The 24,204-nt window shown below is 45.7% G+C and overlaps 1 protein-coding gene across 2 annotated transcripts in view; it reads left to right on the forward strand.

The window, feature by feature from the left end:
• The window catches only part of PHC3 (polyhomeotic homolog 3), a 499,049-nt gene that overhangs the window by 184,965 nt on the left and 289,880 nt on the right, over positions 1-24,204 (forward strand). The gene's annotated exons all lie outside the window — the stretch shown is intronic.

The following is a 24,204-nucleotide window of genomic DNA, read 5'->3' on the forward strand; positions in this document are numbered from 1 at the left end:
AAATGTAGAATAAACCATTCTTATGTTAAATATTAAGCAAAATAAATGTAATATATTTATTTTAAATGTAGAACAAAATTAAAAATTGCTACAGCGTTATTAACCTAATTTTTTATTAAATATTTCATTATTTTAAGTATTGTAACTTGAATTACAATTATTTTTTTAACCCCTTCAGTGCTCATGACGAGCTCAGCTCGTCATGAGGCACAGTGCTCGTGTGCTCATGACGAGCTGAGCTCATCATGACCACACCCATTTCTATTAGGGCTCAGCACAGGAGAGGAATCTCTTAAGCAGCCAAGGTGTTAAGATTTATTTTTAAAACCACCTAAAGTAACATGTTTATATTTGTGAGTGGAAGAAATATTTTATAAAGTGCATCAGCTACCCAAGTCAGGACTTCCCTGGGCTTACCTAAGAAAAAAACAAATCTCTTCCCAAAATTATGCTAAATTAAACGATCATGTCTCCAGCTGTTTTCTGAAATTGACTTCATTAGAAATAGAGCAAAATAAGAATGATAGATGTTTCCATGACTTGGCTGAAGAAAAGTGAAGAGTGACCTTGTTTACCAGCTAGCCAGAACTAGGGGAGCTTTAGCAGAAGACCCTCCGTTGGAAGATCTGAGGGACCTAGAAGAATAATAATGGGTACATCTCTGGATGAGGTATTTAGGACTTGTCTTTATAAAAATGCTCTGTGTGTCATAACCAGTGGTTTAAACTGATTTTCTTCTGATACTGGGAGCCAATTAAGCCTTTTAAGATATTGAGAAATAGGCTGCTAACTATGAATTTTCAGAATGAGCCATGACCACCACAATTTGTAAGACCTGGAGACATTCAATTAAACAATGAGGTAAGCCATGATAAGCATTAGCAGTATCTAAACTGACTGTGAACAGCTCATGAACAGTGATTTTATGGGTGTTCAAAAGGAGAATCTCAAACGTCTTTTTAAAAGATTGTAAGAAAGAAAAGCACTTTGCAGCAACTATAAAATTTAAGAATGAAAGGAGAAGCCAGACTCAAATTTGACTCCCAGATATCTAGCTGACGTAGTTTCTGAACGTTGTACTCCTAATTCAGTCGACCTCCATTTATTAGACCACATATCATGTGTTGACCCAGAAGATCAAAATTTGTCACTCCTTACAATGGAGTTTGAGGCAACATTTTTCATTCAGTCAGTAAGTTTGGTTAGACAAGCTTTGAAAAACTCTTGGGTCATAAGAGTTATTTTCGACAGAGACAATACGCTGATCTCACCAGCATATGAGATGACATTGATCCAAATAACTGGACGATAAATGTTACTGCACAATATACACATTAAACAAGGCAGGGCTTAGGGGCAATCCCTGAAGAACCACCATATTTAGGTGATTTGAGTATTCTAGTAGAAGACAAGAAAGGGGGAAGAGATACCATCTGACATTTGACATCATGATACTACTGCAACCATCTCAAGGCAAGGCCATAGACCTGACGTCTGCTAAGCGTTGAAGAAGGATTTTATGAGACACAGACTCAAACACCACAGAGAGGTTGAGTAATATCAAGGGGGTGCGCTGCCCCTGGTCCAAATGGATTTTGATGAATTCCTATACCTCTAGAATAGGTGATTCATTGATGTGTCAGGGTCTAATTCGAGATTGAAAAGAATAAAGAAGGTGATATTACTCATAAGGGACATAGGCCTGTAATTCAATAAAATCGAGGGGTCAGCTGTAGATTTTTTTTAAGAGCACATCCATATGAGCATGTTGCCATATGATGGGAACTGTGGCAGTATAAAGAGACTGTTGGACCGAGCCCTCTCTGCAGTCACCACCAAACGTTTTGCATACCTCCTCCTACTTTTTGTTGAATTCATTTTTTGTTGGACTTAGTACTCTAGCACTGGTTAGCAGTGGTAAATTGCGCGAAGTGCTTGTGCTCTTGCCCAAAACATGGTACAATTAGGTTATACCTAATTGCCATATTTAATTTACTTGTAAGTCTCTTGTAGGGTGGTGTACTATATACCAGGGTAAATTAAATGCTTCCTGTAGGCTAGTTTGTTGGTCTTTCGTTCACACTCACTGGGACATAATAGTGTCCCACAATCTTGCACCTGGACCCAACCTAAGTGAGTCCTGAAACCCCAAGAGGTATCCTACCAGTCCTGGGTCCTTGGTTGTAATGCTAAAGGTACCCAGATGGCCAATTTCCAAAACTGAGGACTTTGATACATTTGGCTTAAAAATGCTCTGAGAACCAGAAGATGATCAGCCCATCCTACTTGCCTATCTTCTCGAGGTGCATTGCTGGCTGGATTGACTTTACCGCTTCTCCTGATAAGTTCTTCTCTGCAGCAGCAAATCCGATTCAGTGGCCCTTCCCCAAAGGGGTATCCGACCCCGTGAAACTGTCTTCGGCTACAGCCGACTGGCGAGTCCCACTAGAGACTTCCATTTCGGTGACAGTGAAGGTAAAAATCTTCACTGTGGCTTCGCTCAACGGCCATCCGATGACGATGCTTCCTCCTAGGACACTTCTGCAGCCTTGAACTTCTACATTCTTATTCATTTTTCTTCAAGAATTTTTCTAAGTCCAAAGGTAAGTCCTGACCGGGCCCAATCCATTTCTTGTATCCAAACCACACACCATTACGGGAGGCCATAACGTTTGACTTTGACCTGGTCTCGCACGACCAGATGTCTGCGGTTGGCTCTTTGATCTTTTTGGCGCTAGATTTCACACAAAAACTTTAAAAAATCATAACCACGGATCTACTGAATTTGTTGTTTTAGTGTCAAACTAGCAGCCCGTCCCGACGTTGTCCGGGTATGAATTGCTGCCGGTCAGAAGTATATTGTTTTGTAGGATTTCGTTTTGATAGCATTTCTTATCTGTGACAGGCCTGTGAAACTCTCCGATTCACAGTGCACTGCTGATGCACTTAAGAGTGCGCGTTCAGTAGTGTGTGAACTCGAGTTTCCCTACTTTATTTTTCCTTGCAATATTATATAGCGCGAACTCGACAACATGGCATGAGCACAATTTACATTACAGAAGAACACATTCATTTGTGGTAGGTACGGGGAGACAAAGCGATTTGCCTGGAATCACAGGATGTTGAGCTGATGCCGAGATTCGAACGTAGCTCCCCAGCTCTAAAGTTCCCAATTCTAGAACTTGTGGCGGGAGGTGTGTCTAAAAGTGTATGTCGGTGCTGGCCATCAATGAGAGAGACCTGTGCATTTTTCAAATGGGTGGTGAAAAAATATGAGTATGTTGCTGGAGATGTGGGCCGCCGTGCCACCAATGTACTTACCGGGAGGGGGTGTGGGGGGTAAACACACATTATTCCGCGACTTTCTTTCTGCATACCATCACTCTGCATACTTTCATTACGAAAGTACCATGACTCCGCAATGCCATTATAACGCATGGCATTACATTTTATATGCTTTTACCACGCATACATTTACAACGAAATTCGTTGTAAATGCATGAATGGTAAAAGCATGTTTTTTTTAAATGTTTGGATAAGGTAAGTATGGGTAAAAGGGTATATGTTTTGGGGTGTTTGGGTATTTTAAGGGTTCAGATATAGTTTTGGTTTATGGGGTACAGAGGTAGTTTTAAGGTTTAGGGATAGGTATGGGGTTTGGGGTACAGGGCACTAGCGTAACGAAAAGTACGGGGGCCTCCCTGCACGGTACTTAGGGGGGCCCCCTCCGGGCTCAATCAGGAGCTCTTCCGGACAGAGTTCAGTGCAGAGGGGGCCCCTTGGAGCTAGGGGCCCCCCCCGCACCGCATTGGGCTGCGGGGGAATGTGCTACGCCCCTGGTACAGGGGTATTTTTAGGGTTCAGGGCTAGGTTTGGGTTTTGGGGTATAGGGGTATTTGTAGGGTTCAGGCCTAGGTTTGGGTTTTGGGGTACAGGGGTATTTTAAGGGTTCAGGGCTAGGTTTGAGTTTTGGGGTACAGGGTTATTTTTAGGGTTCAGGGCTAGGTTTGCGTTTTGGGGTACAGTGGTATTTTAGGGTTCAGGGCTAGGTTTGGGTTTTGGGGTACAGGGGTATTTTAAGGGTTCAGGGCTAGGTTTGGGTTTCAGGGGTATTTTAAGGTTCAGGGGTAGGTTTAGATTTTGGTGTACAGTGTTTTTTTTAGGGTTCAGTGCTAGGTTTGGGTTTTGGGGTACAGGGGCATTTTAAGGGTTCGGGGCTAGGTTTGAGTTTTGGGGTACAGGGGTATTTTAGGGTTCAGTGGTAGGTTTGGGTTTTGGAGTACAGTGGTATTTTTAGGGTTCAGGGCTAGGTTTGGGTTTTGGGGTACAGGGGTATTTTTAGGGTTCAGGGGTAGGTTTAGGTTTTGAGGTACAGGGGTATTTATAGGGTTCAGGGCTAGGTTTGGGTTTTTGGGTACAGGGGTATTTTTAGGGTTTAGGGATAGTTTTGGGTTTTGGGGTACAGGGTATATTTATAGGGTTAAGATGGGTTAGTGTTCAAGGGTGTTGGGGTATTTTAAGGAGTAAGGGTGGGTTATGATTATGGGGTGCAGGGGTATTTAAAGGGAGCAGGGTGGGATTAGCACACGATGTGAGACATGGCATGAAGGGAGGAACGTACCACACGCCCCCAGTGTTTGTCACACCCCCAGCACACGCCCACAGCACAACTCAGACACGCCCACAACGGACTACTTTGCTGGCACGGTTCTTTTGCCTTTTAAATGTATATGGTGGGCGTCTGCATAGCCTATGTCCTTCTGCTGCAACTGCCCTTTCCAACGCTGTATTTGGTTTTTTGATTGGTGCTGTGGTTCCTGAGATTACCCGCCTCAAATGTTTGGGCTCTCTCTTTATTATATTAGTATGGATATGGATAATGTGTTAAAATGTACCCTATTTTTATAAACTGATTTTTGTTTTACTCCAGTATTGGAACTTTCATAGATTCCCATTGCTTGTATCATTCCCCGTCGTCGGAATGGGAGCCTCTGTAATAATATATATATATATATATACCTAGGTAAATACACCCTAACAGGTGTAAAAAAGTAAAAAATTAGGCCTAGGCCTCATTATATTTTGTAGCCTATTGGCGTCATTATGTAAAAAGACCCCAAAACCACCTTAGCAACCAATCAGATCAGCCTCACCCTGTGGAACCTTCCTGAGAAAGCTCAGAGCCTCAGATTTTCTACCGCATCGTTGGTGACAGGGAGTCTCCTTAGAGCTCTGCTCTAACTTCTACTTGAGGTACTATTTAAACAGTTTTCTGACAGGATTTCTTTCAGCTTTGACATGGCTGATAAGGAAAAGAAGAGCCTTTTCAGGTCTTGTGCCACTTGTGGCAAAAAACGACTTTATGCTGAAGATCAACATAATGACTGTATATATTGTTTATACCCTGACCATAAGGCAGAGGGGTGTAGTATATGCAGGAGGATGCCAGTGAAAACCCTCCGTGATCGTGAAGGAAGGCTACTTCTGTGGCTCAGGAAGTTGGAAAGGAGGGAGGTAGTGGTTTCTGGCGATGAGGAAGATGCCAGATCATCATCTTCTAAAACATCGATGAAGAGGGGTGGATCATCTGTGGAAGTTTCAACTGAACCCCCCTCAAAGGCTATGCGTGGGACCTCTGATAGGTCTGGCAAGCCAGGGCCTAACGAATCTCCTCACGTGAGTGTAAAGGAGAGGGAAAGGCAAGCACCACAGGTGCAAAAGGCTAAACTGGATGAGAGCTCGGCTGGGCCTTCCCATCAGGAAAAAGTAGCCAAGTCCTTCAAAAAACCGACTGTAGAGGCCTCTACAGTGGTCAAGAAAGACTCTAAAGCCTCTGTGGTAAATTTGTCTCCTCAGTCGTCGACGAGCCATCCAGCGACGACGAGGACGACGACGACGAGAGCGTCGACGAAGACTTCAACGTCGATTCCGTCGACGAAGACTGGATCGACGACAGCGTCGACGACGATAACCACGGCGATGGTTTCCACCTCGTCGACGAGGACCATCCCGTCGACGATGACTATTCCGTCGACGGTGGCAATCTCGACGGCGACGATCGCGTCGTCGACGACGAGCCCGTCGACGATGACAGTTCCGTCGATGATCCCGTCGACGATGATGAGCCCGTCGACGATGACAGTTCCGTCGACGATCCCGTCGACGATGAAGAGACTCTCGTCGACGGTCCCGTCGACGACGATTCAAAATAAGGAGATGGTGGATTTGTTTTCAACGCCGTCGACGGCAGGTACTACAGAAAGCATCAGGAAGAGGAGGATAACTCCAGATATGACTTGGTGCCATCATTACCTCCAGCCCTTTTGTTGGATGAAGAGGACTACTCGGAGGAGGAGAATGAGATGTATGGGGATGCATACAGTCCATCTCAGTTGAATCTAAAATACCATGATTCGGACTTAGATGAGGAATATTATTATCAACAGGAGCAGCGACCACAAAAACAGGTCGCATACCAGGAAACCCAGCCACAGCAGGGCATGGTAACAATGCCTATGAGTCTTTTGACAGACTTAAGAGCAATGCTGGAGGAGTATAGGAGCAGACAAGGGTCGCGACCAGTGGAAGGTCAAGCGCAGGTTCAACCGCAGGTGGTGGCAGCTCAGTCAATGCCGCCTGCACAGGAGGAACATGAGAGGGAATATCCTCGGCAGACGCAAGTCCAAGTAGATACCTCGGATGAGGATGAGACAGGACAGAACCAGGATCAAGACCCTGATAACGAATGGAACCAGTATATAGCTCCGGATCCGGCTTCACCAGTGCCAGACCCGGTCGATTCGCCTCCGGCTGATGTAGGAGGTTTCTTCAGTTTGATGGAAAGAGCCACAGCACGCTTTAAGCTAACAATGCCTACAACATCTACGGATTGTTTCTTGTACGATTTTAAAGAGGCATACCGTAAGGCGGTGCGTTCGATTCCCATTGTAGAACACATATGGGAGGAAGGAAAGAAGGTGATGCAGTCCCCAGCGACGGTCATTCCAACTCTTCCGCGCTTGGAGAAAAAATATAAAGCTCCTGATGACAGTCCCGCCTGCTTGATTGGACAACCTAGACCAGACTCGGTCATATCGCAGGCGGCGCAGAAGAAATCACGGAATCCTTCGGCCACCCTCACAACTCCACCAGACAAGGAGGGTAGAAGGTTAGACAACGCGGGGAAGCGTTTTTCGTCGATGGCTAGCTTATTGGTCAGAGCGGCGAATGCCTTGGCGATCCTAGCAAGATACGACCGCCAGATGTGGAGCGATGTGGCGCACTATATGGACCTTCTAGCGGATGACCCTAAAGCTGAAGCACAGAAACTTCTAGAAGAAGGGCAACGTTCTTCTTCGGAAATGATTGACTGCGCGATGGACATCGCCACCATCTCTTTCCGTGCTCTGGGCAGCGCGGCGGTTCTTCGGCGACAAGGGTGGCTGCGAGCGACTTACTTCCGGCCAGAGGTCCAGAATAGGATTTTGGACTTGCCCTTTGATGGGGACATGTTATTTGGGAAACATGTCGATGAAACCCTACAGGGTATAAAGAAAGACACAGAGACAGCAAGGGCTCTGGGAAACCTACAATATAGAAAGACACCGTTCCGTGGAGCAAGAGGAAGAGGCTTCACTTCACCAAGAGGAGGCTATCAGCAGCAGCGATACTCGCAGCAGTCGCAGTCGTACAGACCTCAGTACGGCAATCAGTATTATCAGCGACAGTCACAATCCCAGTCTTTCTCTCGTCAGAACGCTCGTGGACGGCAGGGGCGTCAGGGCAAGGACGCTGGCAAGCGTCAATAGCGGCCTCCTGACTCTGCCAACTGTTCCTCCACTACTGGGATCTCCAGTGGGCGGCAGGATATCACAACATCTGAGCAGCTGGGAGGATATAACATCGGATCAGTGGGTATTGAACATCATCCGAAATGGGCATACACTAGAATTCCAGGAATTTCCACCTACAAGAGCTCCCCACGCCACTACTTCCAAACATCTAAACCTTCTACAAAAAGAAGTTCAACAAATGCTTCAGAAGGGGGCGATCCAACGCGTTCCCCTATCACAAAGAGGAGAAGGTTTCTATTCAAGATTTTTTCTGATCCGCAAAACGAAACAAAAGTGGCATCTGATCCTGGACTTGAGGGAGCTCAACACCTATCTCATGAAGCTGTCGTTTCGGATGATTTCACTCCAGGACATATTGCGCCTCTTGAACCCAGGCGACTTCATGGCAACATTAGACCTGGAAGATGCCTATTTTCATATCCCGATCCATCCAGCTCACAGACGTTTCCTTCGCTTTACAGTAGGCAAGAGTCACTTCCAGTTCATGGTGCTCCCATTTGGATTAAAGTCCGCTCCTCGGATATTCACAAAGGTGCTGGCCCCGGTAGCAGCATTTCTGAGAAGGCAGTCGCTGGAAGTATTCCCGTACTTAGACGACTGGCTGCTGAAGGCTCCAAGCTTACAAGAGGCATCAAAAGCAGTGAACATATGCTTAAACCTCTTTATTCATCTGGGTTTACAACTCAACAAGGAAAAATCGGTTCTTCAGCCGGCAGGTACGGTGAAGTTCTTGGGAGCGATACTCGATACTCAGGTGTGCAAAGCCTTCCCATCGGAAGAGAGACAGATGAAACTCATGTCTTCAGCCGCTCGTTTGCAGAAGAAAAGTTGGATAACAGTCAGGATGTACAAATCTCTTCTAGGGTCGATTTCATCCTGTATTCAATTGATTCCGCACTGCAGGCTGCAAATGCGCCCCTTGCAGGAGGAACTGGACCTTCAGTGGAGACAAGTGGAAGGGTCGTTCGACGACAGGGTGACGGTTACCCAGCAGATGAAACGGTCGGTTTCATGGTGGATGAAAAGATCTCACCTCACAGTGGGACTCAGTTTCAGGGCTGCACCGGCTCCTCACGTCATTATCACGGACGCTTCCCTTCAAGGTTGGGGAGCGGTCATACAAGACCTCCAGGTCAGTGGTCACTGGACTCCGGGAGAACGTCGCTTACATATCAACGTTCTGGAGCTAAGGGCTATTCGATTGGCGATGTTGGCTTTCCTTCCAAGGATTGCAAATTCGGCAATCCTGGTGCGGACGGACAACACCACCGCAATGCATTACGTCAACAAGCAGGGAGGCACAAGATCGCCACTGCTTTCACAGGAAGCCCAGATGCTGTGGGAATGGGCGATATCGCAGAACATCACGCTCGTAGCAGAACACCTTCCAGGAGTATGCAACACGAAGGCGGATACACTAAGCCGCCTGAGAGCAGTCTCGCACGAGTGGGAATTGGAGAGCACAGTGGTCAAGGACATCTTCTTCCGTTGGGGGACCCCAGCGATCGACCTGTTTGCAACACCAGGGAACAAGAAATGCCGGTGTTATGCAAGCAGGGAACACCATCGAGGGTCACTGGGGAATGCCCTTTCGATGTCTTGGTCAGGCGCGTTTGTTTACGCCTTTCCGCCATTTCCCCTGATTCCTCGAGTCCTCAAGAAGCTCAAGATGGACAGGTGCAGGATGATACTGATAGCGCCTGCCTGGGCTCGCCAGTTTTGGTACACGGAGTTGCTTCTTCTATCGGAGACACAGCCCATTCATCTGCAACCCAACCAGACACTTCTGTCAATGTACAACGGCCAGGTTCTCCACCCGAACCCGAGCTCGCTTCAATTAACAGCTTGGCTCCTGAATACAGAGAGTTTAAGGATTTAGACATCTCAGAAGAATGCAGGAACGTCTTGGCGCAGGCACGAGCTCCTAGCACTAATAAGACATATAGAGCGAAATGGAAGAGGTTCTATTTGTGGTGCCAGAGAGAAAAAATACATCCATTCTCTTCAGCCCCGCATCAACTCTTGCCATACATTCTATCTTTGGCACAGGCAGGCCTGGCTCATGCTTCCATCAAGGTCCACTTGGCAGCTATTTCCAGGTATAGAAGAACGAGATCGGGCCCTTCTCTATTATCAGCAAGAGTAATAAAACAATTCCTGAAAGGACTGTTTAGAGTCTTTCCGCCAGTTAGGCCCCCACCTCCGGTGTGGCACTTGAATGTGGTCCTGGCTCAACTGATGAGATCGCCATTTGAGCCAATACATAAGGCGGACCTAAAGTTCCTATCATGGAAAGTGGCGCTTCTTTTGGCACTCACCTCTGCAAGGAGAGTAGGGGAGCTTCAGGCTTTAACTATCAAAGAACCTTTCTTGCAGTTCAAGAATGATACATTGATCCTTCGAATGAACCCCAAGTTCATTCCGAAGGTACCGACAGACTTTCATCTTAATGAACCAGTGGTTTTGAAGTCTTTTTTTCCTCGACCTTCAACCCAGGCTGAGAGGACACTTCATTCTCTGGACGTGCAGAGATGTTTGAAATTCTATCTGCAACGCACGGCGGGATTTCGAAAAACACCCCAGCTGTTTGTGGCTTTCGGAGCCCCAAGGAAAGGATTTCCTTTGTCAAAGCAAGGGATTTCTAGATGGATAACAAGTGCGATCCGTTTCTGCCACCAGGCGGCAGGCAAGCCTTTGCAAGGACAGGTGAAGGCACATTCCACAAGATCAATCTCAGCATCGACAGCGCTGTTTGCTGGAGTATCCATAAAGGATATTTGCAGAGCGGCCACCTGGAGCAGTACTCACTCATTCACGAGACACTACTGCCTGGAGGCGGCTGCAAAAGAGGATTCGGCTGTTGGACAGGCAGTCCTGAGAAATCTCTTCCAATAAGAGGTGAGCTTTCCTCTCTTCCCTCCTCCTGTTATTTCAAACATTTCGTTTATTATGCTTTGGTTACTGCTTTATGGTTGTTATAATCTGTGATATCATTGGTTTGTAATGATTCTGTAACTGTACACGAAATGTTTGAGGTATACTAACTGCTATCTACTCTGATACAAGCAATGGGAATCTATGAAAGTTCCAATACTGGAGTAAGAAACAAGTTACTTACCTGTAACTTTAGTTCTCCAGTATTGGTAACTTTCATAGATTCCCATGCGCCCACCCGCCTCCCCTGGGAAAGCTTACTTTAGGGCTAGGTGATTATGTGGCATAGCAACGGCTACGAAAATCTGAGGCTCTGAGCTTTCTCAGGAAGGTTCCACAGGGTGAGGCTGATCTGATTGGTTGCTAAGGTGGTTTTTGGGTCTTTTTACATAATGACACCAATAGGCTACAAAATATAATGAGGCCTAGGCCTAATTTTTTACTTTTTTACACCTGTTAGGGTGTATTTACCTAGGTATATATATATATATATATATATATATATTATTACCGAGGCTCCCATTCCGACGACTGAGAATGATACAAGCAATGGGAATCTATGAAAGTTACCAATACTGGAGAACTAAAGTTACAGGTAAGTAACTTGTTTCTTCTTTCTTGTGTTGGGTTTTCACTTTATTAGTTTGTGTTCTGCATAAATACTTTACACATTGCTTTTAAGTTGAGCCTGACTGCTTTTGGTGCCAGGCTACCAATGGTTAAGCACTGGCTAATTTAGTGACTTTTTGTGATTCATCCTGCAAGGGATTGTGGCTGTTGCTTGACCAGGGCTCACACCCCAGTCAAACAGCCCAATTTCCTACAGAAATAACAGGTTCAGAACAGAATGTATGGTCTAAATGCCATAAAGCGAGAGAGGGGGTGATTAGTGGGATATCTAGTGCTTCAATAAAGAATCTCGTTCTCCGACTCCTTCAACGTGATGTTGTTAAACCCTGATACAGTATTGCCTGACACAGAAATAGAATGTACCAGAAAATTAGACTACTTTTAGTATTGGTAAAATTTTGATGGATTTTTTTCAATTTTTCCTCAAAGAAGAAATCCAGAGATGGAATAACAGTTGTGTAGCAGGCCTATAGAGAGAAAAAAGATTTAACGATGAAAAATATCTTGATGGGCATTGCTTGATGAATTAATTTTTTGAGAATAGAAATCTGATTGTGCTTTTTAATTAATTTGTGATACCCTGTTAATACTGCTTTATAAACATTTGCCCAATGGAGTGTAAATCCTTTACTTTTCTCAAAGATTTTACATTTATATTGTTCTGCTGCAAGTGCTGTCAAAAAACATGGAGTCAAGCAAGTTTGATCTGGAGAATGTGTTGTTTGAAAGCGAAACCAGATGATCAGTGATGGTGGAAATTCAGTGATTTAGCTGATCAACATCTTTGAACATTCAGGATAGAACAAGAGCCAACAAAATCTATGTGAGATTGTCCAAGTTAATCCTTCCCCATGTCACGATTTAGACTGCGTATTAGAAATAGGAGGTCTCTTGAAATCATGATAAGTAAATGGAATAAAGGAGTGATCGGACCATACAAATAGTAACTGGAACATTACTGATGGGGGCTGCAAGTTGGATTTTTTTTTGTTTCTTCCCATATGAGTAGCTGAGAGATCTTCATAGCAGAGAGAGCATCAATCAGTGACTGTGCATGTGAGTAGTTATTCTCATCAGTCTTAAGGGTAGGCAGAACTCGTGGAGTTTCACTGCGGAATTCCACAGAGTTACATGAAACCTTCATGAGATTTTGCAAATGGGCGTAAATAGGTACCTTGCGCTGCTTGCAGTGATTTTTAGCGCCAAGAGCTCATTCCACACTGAAAGATCTGCATTAACGGCACCACACAGCACGCAAGAAAGCGCTGCTTCTCAAGTTGAATTTGTTGCTGCTGCTCTAGTAGATTTTCTACTCGAGTGGCAGCTTTCTGATCTTATATGGTTACAACCACCCAAGTTGTACGAATCTTGCCCGGTGCTCTCCTAGCGACTGAAAATCATTCTAAGGCAGCCAAATCTCGCTCGCAAATTTACAGTTGGCGATACACGTGTGAGGGAAAAAAAACTCCACCATACGACGGTTGGCAGAATTTTGCCAGAACTCTGCTTTACAATCGTAACGTAGTGTCAAAATTCCGCTGGTGGAGCAGAATTTGTCGCCCACCCCTAATCAGTATATAGGTTGAAGTCATCTAATACCGTAAAGTTGGAGTATTGCCCACAGAGTGGAACAATTAGATCTACAAGAGAGGAAGCATATCCTGGAGAATAGCCTGGAGGCCAATAAATGAGCACCCGAGAAGGAGAAATTGCGAGAGAGTTTGATGTCCAAGCCTAGCCCTTAGGTGACCTCCAGATTATTTAATTTAAAGGTGGTAAATTGTAGTGACGAGCAGTTAGTAAATAATGGGAAGGGCTTCCCCCTCTCTGCTCCTGTCAATTGTTGTGAATTATCGAAAAGCCAGACAGTATAGTAAAAGCTACATCTGGATTAGAGGAATCCAGGTTTCTGTCATGAAAGTTACATCTAATTTAAACAAGGAAATTAGCTTAAAAATGTCAAACGTGTGCTTAGGCAAAGGCGGAACGTAGAGCAGAAGAAACAAACAGTAAGAGTTGCTTACAGAGTAGTTAAAAGGGTCCCAATCAGCACAATTTCGGTAAACAGATAAAACAAACCCCAACCAAGGTGCAAAGTCGCAAAGCGTCAGTCCTTAAGATGGTCTAATCATAGCCTAGCTAAGAGTTGAGTATGCACTATCCAAAATGGCACCACTTGTATGGAACTAAGGAAATAGAAGGGTAGCAATGGTCCCAAAGGTAAAAAGTCAATAGGTAGGGCATGGGTAATCTAATCGTAGCCTAGCAAATACTGGAGAGCACTCTATCCACAACATTTATTATGTAGTAAACATTATTAAAAGATATGCATTAAAAAGGTACATGTATTTAAAAAAAAATAAGTACATTGTTTTCTATGTATGAAAAAGCTTAATAAACAATTTTGAAACAAGGCAGTTATTATTCGTTGTATGTATTTTGTAACATTTAATTAAATGTGTGTGTGTGTGTGTATATATATATATATATATATATAATGCAAAATGCAGGACACATAGAAGGAGGAAGAAACATGGAGAAATAGAGCTATTTCTCCTCGTTATGCCTCCACCGCACAGGTGTAAGTTTTGGCACATACCCATGTTTACAAGTTCTTGGAAATCTCAGGATGCGTCAAAACCCATAGGAGTTGCATGGAAAACCCCATGCAACGCTCATGGAATGCCTACCCAGGGCAGATTATCTCAATGCAGCGATTTGTGCAACATTGCGCTACTCCATTAGTGTTTTTGTATGGCTTCAAAAATCCGATATAGAGGTTTGCGTCAAACAGGTACCACGTTGTGTGGTGCAAACGTGATGCAACCCTCTCATAATTGAGGCTTCTAGAGTCTTACCTGTTGTTGCCCCCATGGGAGAGGGAATGGGGGTCCAAGAGACACACTTGAATTCCTCCTGTAGGTGGCTGTAGTTACAAATTGCCAATCCTACTGTGCGGTGCTTAGTCCCTGGTGTAAAGGCAGGCAGTTGTAATGAAAGATGGACCAGCAAGCAGTTTTAAACCATCTGAATGCATTTTAGTGCCACACCATTGACAGTACAGTCACAAGTTTGCTTCTACAGTGGTGGAAATTCTTTTTTGCAATATGGCCAAGAGTCGTCCCAGTCTGACACCCTTTGCAGAGTGCTCCATTTCTAAAATAATAAGCGCAGGGGCCCAAAGTCTTTCTTAGGAGCCCACTGGCCGCTGCGGCATGCTGGTGAGTGCCTAGTTTGTTGATTATAAAAGGATACCTAGTTCTTTATATTCTCTTGTATCTTTCTTACATCACTCTTCACTTTATGTCTCAATATCTCATGTGTATGTTATTTTTCATTTCTTTTTTTTATTTTATTTGTTATAGTTTTCATATCTTTCTCTTCTTTGTGTTTGTGCCTTTCTCTTTTTCTCGGGATCACAATTTACGGTGAAAAATGAGCGCCGGTGCCCTCCACCTGCTACCAGCTGATCAAGCGAAGTGCTGAGTACGTGCATCGTATTAATGCGATGTGGCCCTATAGCTGTTGTTTCATTAGAACAGCCTCGGAATGGTTCCTTAAGATTCATACTTAAATGGCATACATGAAGTGGCTCTTATTAAAGATAATGTTCTGTGGACCCTCACTTGAGTCATTAAAGTGTGCTTGGAGTGGCCAGACTGCATAGTTGGCCCATTAATGGATATGATGATTCTCGTGTTCACCTAGTTGGTGCATGCAAGAAATAACTGTTGTTCTCAGTTCATATGCATCAGACTCCCAACTTTACTCCGCAGCTCCTGCATTTATTATGATGCTTAAGGCCTGATCTCCATGTTTTAGTAGGAGTCTAAAATATATATATATATATATATATATATATATATATATATATATATATATATATATATATATATATATATATATATATATGTGTGTGTGTATATATATGTTCGAGGCATGTGGGCTGCTGAATTCATATCTGTGCATAGATCGCCGCCTAGTGTTGGGTCCGGATGATTGCACATTGTTGTCCTGGAAGAGTCTTCGAAGTATCACGAGATAGGTGGCTCCTCCCCTGGACTACAGTGCGCATGGGCATCGCCTCATCCCCAGATTGTTTTTTTCCGCCATTGGGTTCGGATGTGTTTCGGTTCCCTCTGTCGGAATCGATAATAGTTTAACTTTTCTAACTTGAGACCAAAAGGTCTTTAGGCTTGACGTCGGTATCGTTTTCGTTCGGGTTTGACTATTCTTCAGCTCCGAACTCTTGCTGCCCTTCCGCGTGCTGTCGGCGCGGACGGGCCTACACGACGCTCCAGACATGGAACGAACCCCGTTCAAGAGGTGTCTGGTGTGCACCTCCAAGTATTCACACCTCGACGTGCACCCAGTGTGCAACAAATGTCTGTCGCCGGACCATGACGAGACCAGGTGTATGGCCTGTTCAAAGTTCCGGTGTAAGAAGACTCTCAAGCTTCGTCGGGCCGCTAGACTCCAGGCCCAGTTATCGGCGCCCCCGCCAGACAACATCTTCGAAGAAGGCGTTGGAGCCGACAATGTCTTTCAAGTTTCGGACTCTAGCCCGGCGTCGGAAGAAGAAAACTACGACGCGGGGGACGAGGAGTTCGATGAAGTAGTCAGTGAGGTAAGGGACGACGATGGGGCCATTGCCACCGTGGAGGATAGCTCGGAGGAGGAGCATCCTCAGACTGACTCAGGGGTCAACCCCCATTATACGGCCCAGGTCGAGGGATCGCCTTCGGGCCTTACCCAAGACCTTGTTAATTGTCCCACGGCCTCACCTACGGGCCCGGCCACGGGCATTTCGGATGTGTCACTCCCGTTGAAGAAAACGAAAGTGAAGCCATCGGGGTCCACACCACCGGTTTTGAAACCGAAAGTGAAAGTAGCTCTGGCGGGACAGAAAGCTCCTGAGGCCTCGAAGTCAAAGAAATTCAAAATGGCCGACTGCAAGAGCCACGCCAAGATGGCCGACCCGACAACACCGGTGTCGAAGCCGAAGGCGAAGACGACCGACGCGGCCGCGTCGGCGCCGAAGGTGGTCGAGGTCGATGACCCGAAGACGGCTCCGAAGAAGCGTCAGGGCGACGCCGAAGCTCTGGCTGCGCCGACTCCGGCCGTCAAGGCCAAGGATGGTGGTGTGTCGGCTCCGAAAACTGTGCCTTTCGCCGACCCGTCTTCGGACTCGGGGAAATCGCTTGGGCAGGTCCAGCCCTCTCCGGCCTTGGCCAAGAAGGTCGTCGAGTCCCTGCAAAGAATTCGGAAGGACGCTGAGGCTCCCGACCCGAAGGATGTGGTGCCGAAGCCTACACCAAAGCCGGCGAAGGCGCAGACGCCTATCCGCTACACGCTACCGCCGAAGACGACGCCAAAGGCTTTCGCTCCGAAGCATGGGGCCGGGGTGCCTCTGAAGGCGGTGTTAACGCCCAAGGCCTCTTTGGTGGTGCCGAAGCCTCGGCTCCAGACGCTCGCAGATGATGAGCGTCGGGAGGTCATCATCGACGCCAACACCGGGAAGCTCTCTCTCCTGAAGCGGAAGATCACCACGGAGCCGGTGTTGGAGCCTTATCGTATTCCACTCAAAAGCAAGAAGGACTCTGCGGGTACTTCTGCCCCTATGGAGCCTGCATCTCCACATAATTTAGAACTTTCACCAACGCATTCAAACGCTGGGGAAGGTGACGGAGATGAAGAGGACGAGTACAACTATCCCGCTTACTCGGATCCAGAGGAGGTACATGAGCCTTGGTCTGCCGGAGGCGACCCTGAGGACCCTCAGTCGGGTCAGGAACCGCAGCTTTTTGCTGCAAAGACTTCTCCAACGGAGGACTCTGCAGCCTTCAACGCTCTGATTGAGGGGGCTGCAGCTAATCATGATGTGGAACTACATTCAGATCCTGTGGATGTCGACTTTCTGTTTGACACTTTCTCAGTGGCTGAGAAGTCAGTCAAGACATTGCCAATGCTAAAGGGAGTGCTGAAACATGCGCCAGAGGTTTTCAAGGACCCCACTCGGGCGCGAGTCGTCAATCCTCGTATTGATAAAAAGTACAAGGCAGCGCCCTCGGATCCAACTTACATCAAGGGACACTTGCCACTGGATTCTTTAGTGGTATCCAACGCACGTAAGCGGGCGAACTCGCAGACCACGGGTGACGCTCCTCCCCCAGACAAAGAGTCGAAAATCTTTGAAGCCTCAGGGAAAAGAATTGCTGCGCAGGCAGCTAATATTTGGCGCATTTCAAACACGCAGGCCCTACTTGCACGCTACGATAGGGCGCATTATGACACCCTCTAAACACTTCTGCAGCACTTGCCTGATCAGTACAAGGAGGCAGGTGAAATGTTGATTCAGGAGGGGAAGCTGATCACCAACGCTTCCATCAAATGTGCGCTGGACGTGGCTGATACCGCCTCCAGGGCAATCAACACTAGCGTATTGCTTAGGAGACATGCATGGCTTAGGATATCAGGATTCAAACCGGATATACAGACCACCATCCTGAACCAAACAGTCAATCCTGACCACCTGTTTGGCCCTGAGGTGGATGCGGCAAAAATTAAGAAAGACACTGCCAAGTCTATGGGGGCCCTCCAGTCTCAGCAGTTTCGGGGTGGTTCCTTTCACCGCTCCAATAACAGAGGCACCTCAAGGGGTCAGGCATCACAGTCCACACAGTATTACAAGACCAACACCCAAACCTCATACACTAACAAGAGTAGAGGTGGTTACAGAGGCAACAACATCAAAGGCAGGGGACGTGGAAACAACAGCTCCAGGTCTCCACAGCCAACAAACAGTGACGCCTTGTCACTGCCCCACGACCACACAACACCGGTCGGGGGGAGACTCCAGCAGTTCCTGCCCACGTGGAAATCCATCACCACGGACAGGTGGGTCAAATCTCTTATCCAGTACGGTTACTGTCTGGAACTTACTTCCACTCCACCAAACATACCTCCAAGAAGCCGTCCTATGTCCGGCGAGCACTTGCACTTGTTGCAGCAGGAGGTTCAAGTCATGCTGCAAAAAGGGGCAATAGAGCTCGTCCCACTGCAAGAAAGGGGTACAGGAGTTTACTCTCTGTACTTTCTAATCCCCAAAAAGGACGGATCCCTAAGGCCCATCCTGGACCTCAGGCCCCTCAACTGGTACATTCTATCGGAGCACTTTCACATGCTCACGTTGCAGCAGGTCCTCCCCCTGCTTCGGCAAGGGGACTTCCTGGCTACGCTGGATCTAAAGGATTCGTATTTTCACATCCCCCTGCATCCTTCCCACAGGAAGTACCTCAGATTCACGATTCAAGACCAGCCCTACCAGTTCAGGGTTCTGCCTTTCGGGGTCACCACGGCGCCAAGGGTCTTTACAAAGTGCCTGGCGACTGTGGCGGCGCATCTACGACGCCAGAACGTCCACGTCTATCCCTATCTGGACGACTGGCTCATTCAGGCAAAGACGGAACAGCAGTGCGCAGACCACGTGTCCCGCACAATTCACCTCCTGCACGATCTGGGATTCTCGCGGAACTATCCAAAATCCCATCTCCAGCCCGCCCATACACGGCAGTATCTGGGCGCGACAATAGACACTCTGGCAGCCACTGCGCAGCCAAATTCAGTGAGAATCGCCAGTATCCAGACGCTGATCCAACGATTCAGACCTCAGCACTCGCTTCCAGCGAAAGTGTTCATGCAGTTGATAGGCATGATGGCCTCCTGCATCTCCATCGTCCCGCACTCGAGGTTACATATGCGTCCGCTTCAGGAGTGCCTAGCACGTCAGTGGACTCAGGCTCATGGGCAACTGACAGACCTAGTGTTGGTGAGCGGTTGGGCATACAACTCTCTGCATTGGTGGAATCCACAAAACCTTTGCAAGGGCCGACCGTTCCAGGAGCCTGTGCCACAGATTATCCTGACAACGGACGCTTCTCTCCAGGGATGGGGAGCGCATGTACTCCACTACACAGTGCAGGGACTATGGACACTACAGCAAAGGAAGATGCACATCAAAGTTTTGGAACTGATGGCAATCTTCATGGCCTTGAAGGCATTCAAAGTACATCTGTGCAACAAAGTCGTGTTGATCCGGACGGACAACATGACGGCCATGTACTACATTCAGAAACAGGGGGGCACACACTCTCCGCAGCTGTCTCATCTGGCTCAGAGCATGTGGAAGTGGGCCATTCAGAGGAACATCTTCCTCATGGCGGAGCATCTCCCGGGCAAAGACAACCAGATGGCGGACTTGCTCAGCAGGCACAGCCACCAAATGCACGAGTGGGAGATACATCCATCAGTACTCCAACCGTACTTCCAAAGGTGGGGTCATCCAGAGATAGACCTGTTCGCCACAAAGGAGAACGCAAAATGCCAAAGCTTCGCCGCCAGGTTCCCACACCCGCAATCGCAGGGCAATGCGATGTGGATGAACTGGTCAGGCAGATTTGCGTACGCTTTTCCCCCAGCACCTCTGATACCGCTGGTGGCACGCAAACTCAGGCAGCACTCGATGACTCTCATCCTGGTCTAAAATATATATATATATATATATATATATATATATATATATATATATATATATATATATATATATATATATATATATATATATATATATATATATATATATATATATATATATATATATATATATATATATATATATATATATTTAAAACAATCCCTACTGCCTCTCGCCCGGAGCCCAGTGCTGGAAACCGCTGCGCAGGAAGAAGAGAGGAGACCTCAGGTGCAGTGAGCAATTTCCTTTTATTGTAGCCTCGAGGAAGCGGCATATATATATGTGTGTGTATATATATATATATATGTCCAAACTTTGAGCAGAGGATTAGTTACCGGGATCCATATCCCTTAGTCAGGTGGCGTGTTGCGTTCGGCTAATCCCATCGCCGAGTATTGACAATGTCCAAAAGAAAATGCTTTCAAAAGCAAAAACACGCACTCGGAAAGGTGCAGCAAAAAGGGGTTTATTCACGAGGTAACGCTACGCGTTTCAGCACAAGGGTGCCTTGATCACACGTTTGACCTTAACCAATCATGAACGACTTTTGTACAAACAAGAATGACCATCATGTTTAGTAAACATAGGAGAAGGACACATACAATGCAAGAATTGCGTCGGCCATTGTTAACTAGTCATTTCGCGTTTTATGTCTATTACTTCATAGAATTGTAAACGGAAAAATAGAACTTGCCCCAGAATCGTAAAAGGAGACATAAACTCATTCTCATGAAACATGTGAAACCATATAGTACCTGTATAGTATGTTACAGGATGTGACAGTTGCCTGCAGAAGTAAATATTTACTTGTGCCTCTTAAATATTCATCTGAATATCCCATCTTATTCCCATGAATATCGGGGAAATAATGAGGGTAATTGTAACACAAAATTCAAATTAATCATACCACTGTCCTAATGTATTGTTAGGCTGACATAAAAAAGTGGGTGCATCACGAGACTCAGACGTGCAAATTAACTGGAAAGTACAAGTAAATTAAATTGAAGGTCAACTCTCGAGAGGCATGCAAATGCTTCAATAGTACATATAATACATTTCTAATATATGTTATTCGTCACATAATTAGGGTAGTACTGTTGAACATAAGACCCAACAGTTATAATGCATGTCATGTCCGGGTCTGGTAGCCGAGTGGCTTCTGGTACATTCGTAGACAATTTTTAACAGTACAATCATTGAATTACGTAATGCACATCCTACGCGAAAGTGCCCATGAGGTAGATGCGTTGCGTTGGAATTAACTTGTCACTAGCGGCAAAGTCACACCATTTTGAGGCCATATATACAAACGAACCAATATTCACTCGGTCTAGTGCCCGAAAGGGATTAAATTAAGGCTGAGTTTAAAGTCTCTGAGATGTTTGTCCTCCCATAAGGGTCAATCTCGTAAGTAACCAGGAAGTACAATCATGGTACTAACATACAGTCCCAAATACGACTACCTGTACAAACAAGACCATACCACCACTGAGACACCTGAATTACAAGAAAATGAGGGAGCATGCTCATCAAATGCCATTGCCAGTGAACCTGATTCAGATGTATCGAGACAATCTACCAGCACTGCCTCAGATACTGAAAAAGTTGTTAAAAAACCGGCGACTTTTTTAGAAGAATTCAGGGTCCTGCGGACCAGACGGAAAAAGGAGGCGGAATCACAACAGCAACAACAGTCTTTCCAAAAAACACCAACACATGGGAGACCAAGAGGACAAGCAAGAGGCAGAGCAGATCACAGAAGAGAAGACTCAAGCTTTTGGAATTCCCCGACCTCGATAGCGCGACATATAACTGTCCATGAGTGAAGCAGTCCTCTCGTAAGTCTATCCCAATGACTTTGTATGTCTGACCTTGTGATTTGTTAATGGTGGATGCAAAAGCAATGTTAATAGGGAATTGTAAGTGTTTGAATTGAAATGGTAGATCAGTAGGGATCATGGGTATCCAGGGAATATGGGCTAACTGTCCTGCAGCAGGGCCCGTGAGAATAGTAGTCTCTATTACATAAGGTAAAAGAGATTTAACTTGTAGGCACGTCCCATTGCAGAGATTTGGTGGATGTAGGTTTTGTAATAACATGATAGGAACACCTCCTTTCATTTGGAGTGTTTGAGGGGGAAGCCCTGAAGGATTAAGTGATTGGAGGAATTCTTGGGGAAAATGCACAGCGTCTTGTGTATCTAATACTGTATCAATGGAATTATATATTGTGGTTTCACCTGGGAATAGTTGTAGTATGTGTTCATTAATATGATGCACTGCAGAGTTTCGGGCGGCAACTATAGACCTTTCGCAAATCCATGTGTAATCTTTGCTGAGAAGATGCTTGATGTCTGGGTAAACATATTGTATGAGTTCATGTAGGGTACAGAGACGCTTACCTAAGTTTTGTATGTTGATAAAGCCATTTGTGTCAGGTATGTCTCTGTTGGCCACTTCTATTAGAAGATCTGCAAATTGTGTATCTCCACCTCCTAAATGTGTCCTCATGTTAGTGCGCAAGGTAATAGATTGTACAGAGTTTCATAGGTGTGATGCTTTTAAAGCATGCTTTTAGTATATCAGCCCGCGTTCCTGTAGGCACCACAGGAAGAGTTTGTCGGAAGTCCCCAGCAAACACAAAAGTAACACCTCCAATTATGTTGTATGAATTTCTAATGTCTTTGAGAGTTCTGTCAACTGCCTCAATATGTGAGCGGTGTGTCATTGTACATTCGTCCCACATGATAAGAGACACATTTTGAAGCAGTGTCCCCAAAGGTCCGTTTTTCCGAATAGAGCATATTGAATCCTTTTCAAGGGAAACTGTTAGTGGCAGTTCAAAGGTAGAATGTGCTGTTTTCCCAGCTGTTAGCAAAGTGGCAGCTATTCCAGATGAAGCAACAGCTAGAGCCAAATTCCCAGAAGATCGAACTTTGGCAAGTATGAGGTTGATTAGGTAAGTCTTTCCTGTGCCACCGGGGGCGTCTATGAACAATAGTTTGCCTTGCTTCTTTTCAACACTATCAACTATGGTGTTGTAGGCGAGTTGTTGATCGGGAACTAAGTTAGGCAAGTGTTGAGCAAGGTAGTTATTTAGCTCTGGAATATTGTGTGCGGTAGCGATATTGTGGTATCCAGTTAGGTTAGTTCGGACCGCTGGCGGCAGGCTGAAATCTTGTAAGGACTTCTCGCTTAATAGATACTGTGAGTCTTCAATTTCTATAAGTCCTTGGTTTATGATTTCATTGTTGATAGCAGCCCGTGCCGACGTTGTCCGGGTATGAATTGCTGCCGGCCAGTAGTATATTGTTTTGTAGGATTTCGTTTTGATAGCATTTCTTATCTGTGACAGGCCTGTGAAACGCTCCGATTCACAGTGCACTGCTGATGCATTTAAGAGTGCACGTTCAGTAGTGTGTGAACTCGAGTTTCCCTACTTTATTTTTCCTTGCAATATTATATAGCGCTAACTCAACAACATGGCATAAGCACAATTTACATTACAGAAGAACACATTCATTTGTGGTAGGCACGGGGAGACAAAGCGATTTGCCTGGAATCACAGGATGTTGAGCTGATGCCGAGATTCGAACGTAGCTCCCCAGCTCTAAAGTTCGCAATTCTAGAACTTGTGGCGGGAGGTGTGTCTGAAAGTGTATGTTGGTGCTGGCCATCAATGAGAGAGACCTGTGCATTTTTCAAATGGGTGGTGAAAAAATATGAGTATGTTGCTGGAGATGTGGGCCGCCGTGCCACCAATGTACTTACCGGGGGAGGGTAAACACCGATTATTCCGCAACTTTCTTTCCGCATACCATCACTCTGCATACTTTCATTACGAAAGTACCATGACTCCGCAATGCCATTATAACGCATGGCATTAAATTTTATATGCTTTTACTACGCATGCATTTACAACGAAATTCGTTGTAAATGCATGAATGGTAAAAGCATGTTTTTTTATGTTTGGATAAGGTAAGTAAGGGTATATGTTTTGGGGTACTGAGGTATATGTTTTGGGGTGTTTGGGTATTTTAAGGGTTCAGATATAGTTTTGGGTTATGGGGTACAGGGGTAGTTTTAGGGTTTAGGGATAGGTATGGGTTTTGGGGTACAGGGGTATTTTGGGGGTTCAGGGCGTAGGTTTGTGTTTTGGGGTATTTTTAGGGTTCAGGGGTAAGTTTGGGTTTTGGGGTACAGGTGTATTTTAAGGGTTCAGGGCTAGGTTTGGGTTTTGGGGTACAGGGGTAT

The sequence above is a fragment of the Lissotriton vulgaris genome, chromosome 11, assembly GCF_964263255.1.
Source record: "Lissotriton vulgaris chromosome 11, aLisVul1.2, whole genome shotgun sequence".
In the NCBI taxonomy this organism is placed as follows: domain Eukaryota; kingdom Metazoa; phylum Chordata; class Amphibia; order Caudata; family Salamandridae; genus Lissotriton; species Lissotriton vulgaris.